The sequence below is a fragment of the Salvia splendens genome, chromosome 1, assembly GCF_004379255.2.
Source record: "Salvia splendens isolate huo1 chromosome 1, SspV2, whole genome shotgun sequence".
Lineage (NCBI taxonomy): Eukaryota > Viridiplantae > Streptophyta > Magnoliopsida > Lamiales > Lamiaceae > Salvia > Salvia splendens.
Window position 1 is genome coordinate 14,168,675 of NC_056032.1, and position 15,653 is coordinate 14,184,327.

Below are 15,653 nucleotides of genomic sequence, written 5' to 3' on the forward strand. Positions count from 1 at the left end.
TGTTGGACTATTTATGACTCGTTTGACAAGAAAGATGGGATATAAGAAAATTTGTAAAGTAAGATCACAAATGCGGGTTTCGTGTCAAGATAAGATTAAATAAGGATTTTTTCATTGTTGTTTGGAAGACAAAAAATGAGACAGAAATGCTATCCGACCAAATTTGTGAGATATATATATCGTATTTTGAGGAAAAAATAGTGGGCTTGGATGAGCCATAGAGAGATGACACATACTTATATGATAGGTTAACTATGATACCAAACACTTAGGCTATCCACAATGGCGCCTAGCCGAGCGCCGGTGCTAGGCGAACCATTGCAGCTTCCGAAAACCGCCGAGCGGTTTTTCGGAATTAAAAATCGCCTAGCGCTAGGCGGTCGGCGATGTGCTGGGCGATCCGCTCGGCGCCATTGCAGCGTCGGGATCGCCCAGCGCATAGCCCAGCGGTTTTTTTGTTTTTTTTTTAAAAATTTTCGAGACAGTATATATACGCGATTTGCAATTCATTTTCATTCGCACCACTTGTATTAACGAGTACTCTCTCTATCTTAATTTCTATACAAGATCAACACCGAGAAATGAGTAACGCGGGAGATGGTAGTGGAGGTAGTGGGGGGGACGCTGAGGAGTACGAACGTCGAATGACCGAAGCGTTTGAGGCATATACCAACCGCGTGATAGACCAATGGATGCAAAGAGCCTTGCAGCCGGCGGTACCTCGACCTCGGCCAGTTGTCCATTGCCGACAAGCGATTGATCGTGATCACGTAGCTGCACATCAGCGCCTATACGAAGACTACTTCGCAGAGGAGCCGCGGTTCAACGCCAACATTTTCAGGCGACGTTTTAGGATGAGCAGAGCCATGTTTATGCGTATTGTTAACGCCTTGGAGCAGCGATATCTGTATTTCCGCTTCAGGCACGATGCTGCTGGCAAACCCGGCCACACACCAATTCAAAAGTGCACTGCGGCAATCCGGCAGTTGGCTTACGGAGGCGCGGCAGACATGTGGGACGAGTACCTCCACATCGGTGAGACGACTTCCCTGGAATGTTTGAAGTATTTCTGTCAAGCCGTGATTGAAGTATTCGGTGATCAGTATCTCCGAAAGCCTACCCGCGAAGATTGCCGGGATCTGCTGAGGATGCATGGGGAGCAGCATGGGTTCCCGGGAATGTTAGGCAGCATAGATTGTATGCATTGGGAGTGGAGGAACTGTCCCGCTGCCTGGAAGGGGTTCTACACGACCGGCTACAAGGGAAAGAATCCCACGATGATCCTCGAGGCCGTAGCTGATTACCGGCTGTGGATTTGACATGCGTATTTTGGGATAGCCGGTTCGAACAACGACCTAAACGTCCTCAACTCGTCGCCCCTATTCAACGAGCAGTGCCAGGGCGTCGGTCCGGCCATCAGTTTTGTCGCCAACGGCAACCGGCATGATATGAGCTACTACTTGGCGGATGGGATATACCCTAGGTGGCCCGTCTTTGTGAAGACGATCCGATGCCCAGGAGATGAGAAGAAGGCCTACTTTGCGGCACGGCAGGAGTCCGCGCGCAAGGACGTGGATCGCGCATTTGGTGTGCTCCAGGCTCGATGGGCGGCGGTTAGGGGTCCAACGCGTTTGTGGCACGTCGACTGCATTGCTGATATAATGTACGCCTGTATTATCATGCACAACATGATTGTCGAAGATGAAGGTGTACAACTGACGGATTGGGCAAACGACGATAATGAAGCCGGTCCAAGCCACGGCGTGGCCGTCCCCAACGCACGGAGTGGGGTACCTCACGATGAAGCCGGCCTCCTCCAAGCACATGCCGACATGCGCCAAACGGAAGCTCATATTCGACTCCAAAAGGATTTAATTGAAGAGTTATGGGCGCGGAGGACTGCTCGGAGTTAGTTTTTTTTATTTATGCAATTTTGTAAAATGTACTTTTTTTAATGTAATTTTTATTATTAATGTACTTTTTTAAAATTTTAGTACTTTTTTAAATTTATTGTACTTTTTTAATTTATTGTACTTTTTTAAAAATTAAAATAGTATTATTAATGTTTCCCGTATATGTCTCGTAAATTAAATTCCGTATATTGTGTTATTAGTGATGTGGCTATTGATGTGGCTGGGCTATTTATGATATGGCTAGGCTATGGCTGGGCTATTTCTGATGTGGTAGGAGGATTTTTAGTATTGATGATGTGGCAGGAGGAGTTTGTGGTTGGGCTATGACTGGGCTATTGCTGGGCTATCACCACCGTGGATACCCTTATAAACATATTGTTTCAATATTAATTTCATCTTGCAAATTGGAGGAGAAATCATTATTTTGAAAAAAAGGTAGTACTATAACTAATTTAAATCGTCATCGGATTGGGAATGGGAATCGGAATCGCTGTGGGTACTGTAATTTGTTGTGCCGGCGGTGGGCACGCCTAAAACAAGTTCACATAAAAATGGCCACCGTCACACCAAGTAACCTGAAAAGGAAATGGAGTTAAAATAAAATTGTAAAAAGGAAAAAAGAAAAAAAGCCTGCTCATGTCTCCCCTGTCTTCGGATCTCCCAGTCCCACATCCACACACACCACACAGTGCGTGCGATGATCCGCCATTGATACAATTCACGAACAGATCCCCGCCACCGACCTATACGTACACGCACGCTTGTGTATCTACATGTCTCGTCCACCGAACCACCAGTTTCAGGAATGGTGGAACAAGCAGCGCGCCAAGGAAACCGCCGACGACCCCTTGCTGCCTTCCTCCGCCTCTGAAGTCTCCAGATTCCAATCCTTCGACATCCACGGCCCCGCTTCACCCGCGGTGGCCGGGAAGGACCGCTCGCGCAGCGCGCGGCAGCTGTCGTGGATTTACCTCCTCAAGCTGCACAAAATCGCGCACTCGTTCGCGTTCGTCACAAGCGGCTGCATCACTCTCGTCCGCACGGCGCATCGCCTCGAATCGGACGGAATCGAAGCTTTATAAGGTCATCAAGCTCTTCCTGGCGCTGACCGTCTTCCTCCTCGCGTTCGAGTTGGTTGCGTACTTCAAAGGATGGCATTTCAGTCCTCCTAGCTTGGAATTTGAAATTGAGTACTCAGTGGAGTATGTTTATGCCAAGTGGTTGAAGATTAGGGCTTATTATCTGGCGCCGCTGCTTCAGAACTTGACGAATGCGTGCATTGTTCTGTTTATGATACAGTCGGTCGACAGATTCGTTTTGGTGCTCGGTTGTTTTTACATTAAGATTAGAGGATTGAGACCTGTAGCAGAGACGGATTATAGCGAAGGTGATGAGAAGGAGGGCACGGATTTGGAGAGCTATCCGATGGTTCTGGTGCAGATTCCTATGTGCAATGAGAGGGAGGTAAGACGATGTAGGTTTCATATCCCTACTCAAAATAAAATAATTAGTTTGACGTGCGATAACTGAGCATTCTTATTAGAAAGACATTATTCCATTGATGTAGCACAATTAAATAAGTTTTCATTCAGCTCTTAAAACAATCAGAAAACATAAAGGGGAAGAGGGAATACACAATTTAAAATTTGGATTGCTTTCTTTCTTGAAGGATAAATTGGAGCATGGATTGCATTTTCAAACACATTGGGTAATTTGGCACTTCTCAGCCTTTTTTTCCCTCATCCTGCTTAGGTATACCATACCAACAATCTATTGGAGCAGTATGTGCACAGGATTGGCCTAAGGCAAGAATGCTTGTACAGGTATTAGATGATTCTGATGATACAGATGTTCTAAACCTTATTAAGGCGGAAGTACAGAAATGGCAACAAAGAGACGTGCACATAATTTATAGACATCGTCTCATTCGTACAGGCTACAAAGCAGGGAACCTTAGATCTGCAATGACTAGTGATTATGTGAAAAATTATGAGTTTGTAGCCATCTTTGATGCGGATTTTCAGCCGGGGCCAGATTTTCTGAAGAAAACTATACCATACTTTAAGGTAATCTTGTCGCCTCATGTTAAAAGAATTCAGAAACTAGTGTAGCAAGGAAAGAGGTAGAAATATATATAGCGTTAAATGTGTTTCAATATAGCATCATGATGTAACTGCATGTTATCTCATTAAGAGCTATGTAATGCTGGTAAAAAAATCATAATGCATAGGGTAACTATCTTTGAAGGTGTGATATTTTAGGAACATTTTACCCTCCTTTGCATTGTGTTTGCTCCACATTTCGAGATTTCCATCGTGCTTTGTTATCTGCGCTGAACTACATTTCTGTTTGCAAAATAATGAGGCAGCATGCACATTATTTTAGTAGTTCAAGCCTGTTAAATGTGCTCTCATTAGTCATGTATTATGAAGGGCAAAGACGACCTCGCATTGGTACAAACCAGGTGGGGTTTTGTCAACAAGGATGAGAATCTGCTTACAAGATTACAGCACATAAATCTGGCCTTCCATTTTGAAGTAGAACAACAGGTCAATGAGTGGTTCATCAACTTTTTTGGTTTTAATGGCACTGCTGGTGTTCGGAGATTTAAAGCTCTAGAAGACTGTGGTGGCTGGTTAGATAGAACAACTGTTGAAGACATGTATATTGCTGTTCGGGCCCACTTGTGTGGTTGGAAGTTCATTTATCTGAATGATGTTCAGGTTTGTTTTGCCTTCACAAGAATAATCAATAATTGTTAGCACTAGAAGCTGTTGTAATTGTGCATGCTCATTTCTCTGCAGTGCCTCTGCGAACTTCCTGAGTCGTATGAAGCATACAAGAAACAGCAATATCGGTGGCATTATTCCGTTTGTGTTTCTGGGACATAGTGCATTCCAAGGTTTGTAGTTCTATCCAGCCTCGTCTTCCATATGATAAACTGAGACATCCATTCTAAATTAATGGGAAAGAAAGGAAAAGGTGAATTATTTTGGATGTTCTCTCATTCTGTATGCCTCTACCCATTTTTAGGTGTAGATAGCAGAAACAGTTATTTGGAACATTTACATAGTATAAGAGGAGGCATAATTGAACTTTATCAACTCTTAAGTAGTTAACCTTTTTGGCTACGAACTCATTCCTCTAAAGCTATCCAATCAGTCTCCCTTGTTGTGGATATTTTATTCATTTGTTAGATAAATGCTTCAAAGACTAAATCAGCAAATTATACATGGAGAAGAGGCTTACAAAATTATATTGGGGTAACTTCTCACATGAAGACGAGGTTCTAGGGCAATTCGTTAGCATTTGGCTTCTAGACACTTTTGTTCCCCTCAAGTTGGGAAAACAGGATGAATATTATTATTATAGATATTTCGTGCTAGATTTGCTTTTAGTTTATATGTAAATGAACAAATACGTTCTCTGAAAACTTATCGTGGCTGTTTGCTTCTGTGAATTATATATTTCAGGTGTGTCTCCTCAAGAAAGTGAACCTAATATTTCTTTTTTTTCCTCCTCCAGAAGCTTATCCTACCGTTTTACTCATTCACGCTATTCTGCATTATTCTCCCTCTGACCGATGTTCCTGCCCGAAGCTCCGCTCCCAGCTTGGGTTGTCTGTTACATCCCCGGACTGGTCTCAATACTAAACATTCTTCCATCACCACAATCATTTCCATTCATCGTGCCATACCTTCTATTTGAAAACACCATGTCCGTCACCAAATTTAATGCAATGATATCAGGGCTCTTTCAGTTGGGAAGTTCTTACGAGTGGATAGTCACCAAGAAATTGGGTAGATCTTCAGAAGCAGTTCTGCTTTCTATTGATGAAAACGAACCCACCACTCTGCATAAGTCCTCGTCTGACTCGAGTCTAGCTGAGATGAACAAGATAGAGATGAGAAAGAAAAATGGGAAGAAAAAAATAAATCGTGTATACAGGAAGGAACTCGCCCTTGCACTTATCTTACTTACTGCCTCGGTGAGAAGCTTGATGTCTGCCCAAGGAATTCACTTCTATTTCCTCTTGTTTCAAGGGATCACTTTTCTAGTCGTTGGTCTTGATTTGATTGGAGAGCAAGAGAGCTAATTTTACCAAACCTTCTTTAACACCTCGAAGATAAGTGTTGTATTTTGATATGTGCTGTGGCGAGCGATAAACCTGTCTTTCGGAGATGGGTGTCTGTTCAACATGCTGAAGTATGAAGCATTGTGTTTCGATGTCTAAATATTCATCCCAGAATTGTGTGCAGGTTCGTTACTATATGCCTTATTTAAGGTTTTGCTGTTGCTGTGGGGAAACCTGTTCGGATACTGTTTTTGCTGTGGTTGAAAATGGGGTGATGAGAATAGTACTTGTAGATAGTGGGAATAGTTGGGAGTCATTTATACTAGTTGGTGTAATTTATGATAGTTTTGGGCGGGATGCGGGACTATTTTCCTAAGTTAGATCTCGATATTTACCCATTCTTTAATGTAGTGTGACGGATGATGTACAATTCTTTGTATATTTTCAATTGATAATGAAACATTTTCACTTGGATTCGACGTTGATATTTCAGGATTTGTGAACACGGCAAATTAACAGCTGACAGTGAATAAAACAGAATTTCAGGGGATATATCGCCTGCGGCCTTGCCCTTCTTCTACAATTTCATGTAGCTCTCTATCTATCTATGAAAATTCCGAGGAACAAACATGAGTTCAATAACCCATCAGTGCTATTGATAAAGTAGATCTGGTACAAGACAATATAACAAAAGATTTCATTACTACTTCCTCCATCAGTCCCTCTATAGTTCTTATATTTCTTTTAGATACAAGATTTTAAAAATTGTATGAATAAAGTACTCTATCCGTCCCATAATAGATGGCGTACGAGAGAGAAGATATCTTACTTTTACCAAAAAAAATATATGCAAATTTGAAGTGCTTGTACACCATGTGAAATGGTTTTATCTTAAGCGAGAATATGAAAAAAAGCACAGAAAAGACGTGTTTAAGGGAGGAATACCAAAATATTGAAGAAAATGACCGCAATCGTCGGATTCGTCGTAAATCGCCTGTAATCGTCGGAAAATCGCCCAAACTCGCAGCCTCTCTCTCGCGTTCTGTTCTGTTCTATGTTGGGGTGTTTTATTTCGTTACTCATAAAGACGCATGAGACTCATGCTCTTTCAAAAAAAACGTGTTTTTTTAAGCGACGCATACGTCACATGCGTCTTACTATAAAACACACTTAGGTCGTGCGTTTCAATAATAGATTTTTTTATTTTGGTCCAAAACATTATCTTTTGAATTATTCGGTCCCTCACATTTGAAATTGGATCACATTTGGTCTATTTTGGACGGTTCCGTCAAATTTTTTACGGTTTTAATTACCGGGTCACAAATTCGTCACTAATCCGTCACTAACTGGGAAAAACTGATCCGTCACAAATCCGTCACTAATCCTTCACAAATCCGACACTAATCCGTCACAACTTTCTTCTCCGTAATCATGCTACTAGCATTAATCACCGGTGGAACAATTACCTCCTTCGTTCAAAAACTCAACTCCGAATCAATCAGATCGAATCCAGCGGTTATTGAATTCTGCTCCCCTTTCGAATTCCAATCCGCATGTGTCGATTCCATATCATCCGAAATCAATCCCTCTCCCGACGCCAACCCTAATCAGATCTTTCTCCTCTCTCTGCAATCTTTGTTAGAAGTATCAAGATTCAAGAGCTTAAAGATTGTGAAGTTGATGACAAAGTTAAACAAGAATGCAGCAATGCTGATGTGCATGGAAGACGTGGCAGCCATGACATGGACTCATGCACATTTAGAAAAGAGAGTGCACGAGTTGAAGCCAATGGAGTAAGCACCAGATCACTCCCTTCTCAGCCAGCTGGACCTTGTGCATCATGGGACCATTCTCGTACATTTAAGGAAGCTTTGATGAAAGGATTAGGTAGTACGAGAGTTTGTTAGCTTTAGTGTTTGCTTGTGTAACTGAATGGAGTCTAGATTGTTCCATTGATTAGTATAAAGAGCTAAGTCTGTAATGATCATCATTCAAGCAATGAAACAATAGTTTGAGATTTAAATTCAATCCTTCTATTTCTAGAAATGTTCCATCTTATCTTTACAAATATGATTTTGTGTGTGTTCTTTCAATCTTCCCTCACCAAAATCTCCGAAATCATCCCGATGGCTCGATCCGACCGCGCGCTCAGTAGCTGCACGAGTTCGCTGAGCCACGCGGCGGCTCAACTCAGTAATATTCTGGAGACGCTGAGGATCGAACCGGAACTGGAGAGCTACGACCGCGGCAACATGAAGGCGTGGATCGACGCCGCGGTGGCAGATCTGGCAGCGTGCGCGGAGGCAGATTCAGAGGTTGGGAAGATGGTAGCTGATGTGGCGGCGGTGGTGATGTACGGAAAGTATTTTCTGGCAAACTGCGACGTAGTTAATTTGCAATTCCGGTGGAGCTCAAGGAATTGGAAAGACAAGGTGCCGCCTGAGAATTTGATCACATTGAGTTTATTTGGGTTGCAGTATTTAGCGTTGATTTTCTTATTTTGCTTGCTTTTACGAATTTTTAAAAAAAATGTTTTTTTCTTTCAGTTTTTGTATGGGGTATCAATTTTACAAGTAAATGTTCATATTTAACTTTAGACTAAAGTTCCTAAATGGTGACGGATTTGTGACGGATTCGTGACGGATCAGTTTCTCCCGGTTAGTGAAGGATTAGTGACGGATTAGTGACCCGGTAATTAAAACCGTCAAATATTTGACGGAGCCGTCCAAAATGGACCAAATGTGATCCGATTTCAAATGTGAGGGACCGAATAATTCAAAAGATAATGTTTTGGACCAAAATCAAAAAAACGCAATATGTTAAGGACCATTTTAGACTTTAGTCTTAAAAAAAAAGCTATCCATTTTATGGAATGATTAAAGTTCCCTAGAAAAAAAAAAGAATTTTCCCAGAGAATCTGTCAACCCGAGAGCAATATATAGAGCATAATTTATCTTGGAAAGAAAGTTTGGCTCCACTTCACAATACGTCGATTCAATAGAAACTTAGTTGATGACATGTACTCCCTCCGTCCAGCAATAGCAGTCCCATTTCTAAAGGGCACAGGTTTTAAGAAAGTTATGGAGTGTGTAATAACTGGTGTGTGATAGTGGAATTTGGGACCCACCTCAATTGTGTTAAAAATTTTACTTCCATGCTGGACATTTAATTGCATAGAGAAGAAGCTGCCAAATATTTTTTTTTTATTCATTGCTGGATGTTTCAATGTCATTAATAAGAATGACATTTTTAATTTCCTATTTCCAATATATTCATGGACATAAATTAAAAACTGAATTTTTAAAAACACTCAACTTAAACAGAATGCCTTCAATTACTAATTCATCACATTAAGTTCAAATATGCTCAAAATACAAAGGGGAATTGAAAAATTCAAATTTCCCTCTACAAAGAGTTTGAGGGAAATTTGAACTCCAAAAAGTACAACTCCAAATCTGCTATAAATACATCACCTACACTCATTTAAGACATCTCCTACTAACTCCAAATATGAAAATCTCCCAAAAAAACTCCCAACACTTATGTAAATTTAAATCCTTCAGAAAAAATTCATCATAGGGATGGATAATGGGCAGAGGCAAACCCTACACTTGAGCAGCAGCATCAAGAACAATGTGGTGCAGTTTCTACTCAAGCACAACCATGATGGAGTGCTCGCAAGAGGGGCTGTAATGGAGGCAACAAACACATTTAACATCAGTAGGAAGACAGTATACAGGCTATGGAAGGCAGCTAAGGAGCAGACGCAAAGGGGAGAACCTGCAATCATGGAAGGAAAGATTAGAGGCTACCATCATGTTGATAGATTAGATCTTGATGAAGAAAAGGTTAGAAACTTATCTACTCTTGAAAGATCTTCCCTGAGAAAAATGGCATTAAAATTGAATGTGAGAAAGAGCACATTAGGTCAGTGGGTGAAGCAGGGTAAACTACGGCCACATACAAATGCAATCAAACCTGCCCTCACCAATATGAATAAGCTAGCAAGAGATAGATGGGGTCTTAGTCAACTTCAGCCACAAATTACTCAAGGTAGAGTTCAATATCAAAGCATACACAATGTAGTGCATATAGATGAAAAATGGTTCTATATGACCAAGGCATCAGACGGGTACTACCTCTTGCCGGATGAGGATGAGCCATATAGGTCATGCAAATCCAAGAGATACATCACCAAAATAATGTTTATGTGTGCTGTCAGTAGACCACAGTTTGATATGGATGGGGCAGACAACTTATGATGATAGGGTGGGAATATTTCCCTTCACTGGAGTACTGCCAGCACAGAGGAAGTCAAAGAACAAGCCTAGAGGGACCATAGAAACCAAAGCAATCAATTCAGTCACAAAGGCAGTGATGAGGGACTGCCTTATCAACAAGGTATGCAACTTTTTTCATTCTATCATGTAGCTATGTTATTCTTCTTTATGCCAGATTATACCTGCAATTAAGGCCAAGTGGCCTGTTTGGGCAAGTAAAGACATTTACATTCAGCAAGATAATGCAACCCTACACATAACTGCCATGGATCCAGATTTTCAGGCGGTTGCCAATTCAGATGGATTTAAAATCCAACTGATTTGTCAACCACCTAATTCCCCTGAAACTAACATCTTAAACCTGCGCTTTTTTTAGAGCAATTCAGTCACTGCAGCATGAGAAACCATGCAAGACTATGGATGAACTTGTGGGGAATGTGTGTAGCTCTTTTGCAGAGTTGTCACCACAAACTCTCAATAGAGTTTTCCTAAGCTTGCAGGCTTGCTTCACTGAAATCCTACAGTGCAGAGGTGGAAATGGCTACAAAGTTCCACACGTCAACAAGGATAGACTACAAAGAACTGTGGGACTCCCCAATGTACTGGAAGTGGAGGACAATGTTGTGAGAGATGTGCTGCACTACTTACAAATGCCAGAGAACAATGATGGGTCAATGTATGATATTGGCCCTCTGTCAAATGCATTTGGCTTCTAGGTCAGCTAAAGTGATGTTTATGGAATATGGTGGTCTGATCTTTTTGGTGTGTTGGTCAGGCCATAGTGTTTATGGAATAGAGTAGTCTGATTTTTTTGGTGTGTTTCTCAACCCTATTATTTTTTTGGGTTAGGGTCTGATGTTTTTGTTTTTTGGTGTATAGACATAGTGCAAACCTAATGTAATGCACATATTCAGGTTAATGATATAAGACTCTCAGAAAAATTTCATCAAAGGGCATGGACACAAGCCTCCAAACTAGATAAAGGGGTGGCTTTTACACATAATATAAGCAGCACAAACAAACCCCATCAGCACAGCAACAACCAATAACAAATTCCAGCATGTATATGAACAATACACCATCACAAAAGCACCTAAGAAAAATTTCAGCATAGGGCAGTGTCAAAAGCCTCCAAACCAGATCAAGGGGTAGCTATTTCACATAAAATAAACACCACAAACATACCCCATCAGCATAACAAGAACTAACAACAAATTCCAACAAGTATATCAACAATTCACCATCATGAAAACACCTCAGAAAAATTTCATCATATGGCAGTGTGAAAAGCCTCCAAACCAGATCAAGGGGTGGCTATTTCACATAAAATAAGCACCACAAACATACCCCATCAGCACAGCAGCAACCAACAACAATTTCCAGCATGTATATCAACAATTCACCATATAGCAGTAGATTAATCGGCCAAACATTACAAATTTTATCATATAGCAGTAGATTAAACCTCCTAACTCAAATTGGGGGTGGCTTAATCAAAACACAGTCACCACAATACATTAAAATGCACAAATTCCAGCAACCAACAACAAATTCCATCAACATACTCGGTCAAACATCACAAATTTCATCATATATGAAGATTAAACCTCCTAACCCAAAATGAGGGTGGCTAAATCAACATAACAAAATAACCCTATGGAAACCCCTAAATACAGACCAAGCCAGAATCTCCAAACCCTAGATAGGGGGTGATTCTTACACAACTCACAATATTAGAGGAAATCTTTTATGCCGGGCAAGAGAATTAGGAGGATCTCCTTGAACCACTCCTCTTCCTCAACAGGACGCCTCCGCCTCTTCACTCACGGAGTTTCACGGACCACAGTGGAGTCAGGACTTTCATAACCCTGCGTATCATGGACAATAAGCTCACAATCGAGCATGGTCTCCGGCGTGTCAGGAATCATGGTGGAATCAGTCACCATCCACGACATAGCTTCCAGATCTGGGGTTTCAAGGAACATAGAGGGCTGGGAATCGGTCCAGGAAAGGACTTCGGCCATCAGAGTTTCAGGAACTACGGTGGACATCGAATCACCCGCCTCCCACATACGGGATAGGAGAAATGTGGGTTGCGATAGGAGTCAGATCGACCCCTCCGACGTGTCGAAGGTCCACTCCGGCGTCAGATTCAGACGAGGCCAACGTGGAAGTTGAATACGATTTTTGGCCGAATCTAACCCATAGATGGGGGATAGGATTTCAGAGGGTACATTATCCATATAGGGTAGAGTGGGGAAGATGAGGAGGCGGCGATTGGGAGGAGGAAGATGAGCCGACGTGAATTAGGGTTTCCACGGAGGAAGAGGAGGGCGAGAGAGTGAGAGTGAGAGTGAGACCGAGAGTGAGAGAGAATGAGGGTGAGTGAGTGAAATTAAAGTTGGGTGGGGGGTGTTTTTTTAATGGCAATTGAGTAAATTAGTGAGAAGGGGAGGGTAATTAAATTGTTCAAATATGGTAAGTAGAACCTGGACTTCAATTCTCGGACGTCTCAAAATGGAAAAACGGGACTGCTATTGCTGGACGGAGGGAGTAATAACTAGACGACAAAAGGATTGTCCCTACTCGCAACACCAATCACCATACTCGCCACAAGACACTTTTCCGGTTTTTCATGTCTCTCTGTCTCTGTTTGACGAACATTCATGATAATCAGTCACTCACTACCTTATCCTCTTAATTGGTGCTCTACAACTAATTCGACTTGCTAAACCACTCTAATCTCTCACTGATTCTCAAATCTCCATCACCACAAAAATCCAACCGATCAACAACCTAATAAACTGATTGTTGAATTGAATGGACTGTTGCCTCCCCTACACTAATCCACGATTCCCGACTCCGCCAATTGCCTCCCGATCTCGTTAGGCAAGAGCAAGTGCGAGTTCGGCGGCTTGAACGCGCCGCTTGAGCCGCGGACGCCGCCCTGGAGGCTTTTGACCGGCGTTTGTTTGGACGATCGCGGCGGTTTTCACGTCGCCGCCAGGAGCAAGCTCCACGGCTGGCGGTTGTGAGGGATCAGGCGGCGGCGGCGCGCCTGCAGCTCAGCCTTGGCCCCGATGAAGCTTGCCTCCACAGGTTGGTGCTCGCTCCATTTTTTTGTCTGTTACTATAGTTTATTGAGATATGATTTAGTACTATTTTTTGCAGTTTGATGATGATTTTTTTTGAGATTTTGAATGTTAAGCTATTATTGATCTTGTTGTGATAGGATTTTGTAATTGATTGATAATTCATCTGTACCTTTTTTTTGCTGAATATAGTTGTTAAATGAGGAAAGTGTTGTAAATTATCGTGACTGAACTAGGTAAATTTCGCATCATATTCTTCCAATTGAGAATGAGATTGTCTCTCTGGTGCCATTGAGCCAATACAGTAAACTATAGCAACTATACTTTGAAGTGTGGAACTTGAGTGAAGATGATTGCTTGAGCAACAACCTTCTTATATTCAGAAAGAATTTGGATGGTCAAATTGCAAAAGGTGTATGTTTATATGTGGTTTCAGGTAATAATATTTAGACGATAAACTTTAAGCTAAAGTTTGGTTGTACCAAGGCTTATGCAATTTACTTTCAAGCTTCCAATGTGACATACACTATCTAATTCTGTTTATATAGCTTTTACAAGAAAAAAAGTAAAAAAGAAACTCAATTACATTGGATTGGAGCTTATATAACTGTTGTTGGAATATGTAAGTACTAGCTTTTGATACAAAGAAGGTTTAGATCTGAATGATGTTTACAAAGCAAATGTATTGGATTTCAATTCGATGTGTAATTTATGATTTATCCCTTACTACTGTTTTACATTATTTTGCGTCATTGTAAAGATTTTGGTTTTGTTTTCTTTTTACAAACTGGATGGCACGTTTTAGGATAAGGACAAACTTCTTAAGAATGAACGGCATGAGCCAGCCGAGGGTGTGCTAGTGCATCAAGTTCCTCAAAAAATCATTGGCTGGAGGAGGGTGTACTAGTACTGCTACCGGACATGGGGTTGTCCTGATCAAGGAATATTATCTGCGCTGATGATATTGCTGTGTCTGTATTGGGTTCCTCTCGATGATTGTGGGCTTCAGGTCTTGGAGGAAATAAAGTATATCAACGTGGATTAGACAGATGGTTTTGCACGTTCATGGCGTGCTTTTACTGGCAGTAGAGATATGGATTGCTTAAATGATCAGTTCTTCAAATAATTAACTGTAGACCAAACCTGAGAAACCGTGGTAATGATGATTAATTTATGCAGTGTTTATGCAATTTCCTACCTTTGGGCTGATATCTGACGATGAACTGCAGGAGAATCGTGGAGTTCAGACATCATGAATGCCAAGATGCAGTCGAGGATGTCATGTACATGCTTATATTCTACAATTTATCTGAAATAGGAGTCAATTTAGTGCCACGGCTTTCAAAGTTCACCTATAACCGTAGGCTAGAGATATGGCCTTCGAAAGACTGGGAACTCGAGTCCATCCATAGTGCTGAGGTTCTGCAGATGGTGAAGGAACATCTAACTGCTCTCATTGGATGCAGGGCAAAATCCAACGTCACAGACAGCTGGGCCAAGACTGAAGTACAAAGGTTTCGTCTTCGTAAAATGTATACTGCTTGAAGAGATTTTTGCTTGAGGCTGTTGCTTTTGGGTCCTTCCTCTGGAATGCGGAGAACTTTGTGAGGCGATGTATATATGCTCGAGGAAAGCTGACTACGCCATCACTGCAGCGCCTTCTGTGCTCGTTTTTAGAGTAGAAGAGGATGCTTTCTTGCTTTCATATATTGAGGTGATGTATATATTTTATGCTAGACGTTAAAGAATCGATTCATATCTTACTTTTCTCTGGCTCATTAATTCTAGAATCTGCTATGCTAGTATTATTATTATTAACATAGTTTTCTGGTAGTCATTCAACTACCTCAATTTTTTTAAAAGCTCCAATGAATCATGATTCTCCACTTAGGAAATTAATTTCCTTGATGACTTTGAATAGTTAATATGTGAGGACAACAACTACCCCTCTAAAATACATACTCCATATCATCATCTAAACTCAATATTCAACGCTCACAAACCATACAACACACACAATCAGTTAATCATTTCAACAAACTCCCTCAATGGCTGTGTTCCTCCTCAAGCTCATCTTCTCCCTCGTGACCGCGCTCTCAAGCCTGCTGACGTGCCTCATCTTCAACGGAGCAGCCCACGTAGTCGTGCAGATGATCCAAGTTATGAAAGTCCAAGGTGAGAGCAGTCAGCGCCTTCTAGATCAAGTCAAGGAGGTGATCACGAAGTGCATGGAGATGTTGATGAACCTCATAGTCAATGCAGTCGTCTCTGTCTTCTCCTCCTCCTTCAATCT

The 15,653-nt window shown here is 41.6% G+C and overlaps 2 pseudogenes; both read left to right on the plus strand.

Annotated features, from left to right (window-relative positions):
* Positions 1-2,559: 2,559 nt before the first annotated feature.
* On the plus strand, positions 2,560-6,469 carry LOC121743424 (annotated as a pseudogene).
* A 5,701-nt stretch (positions 6,470-12,170) lies between these two features.
* Positions 12,171-15,123, plus strand: LOC121800924 (annotated as a pseudogene).
* Positions 15,124-15,653: the final 530 nt, after the last annotated feature.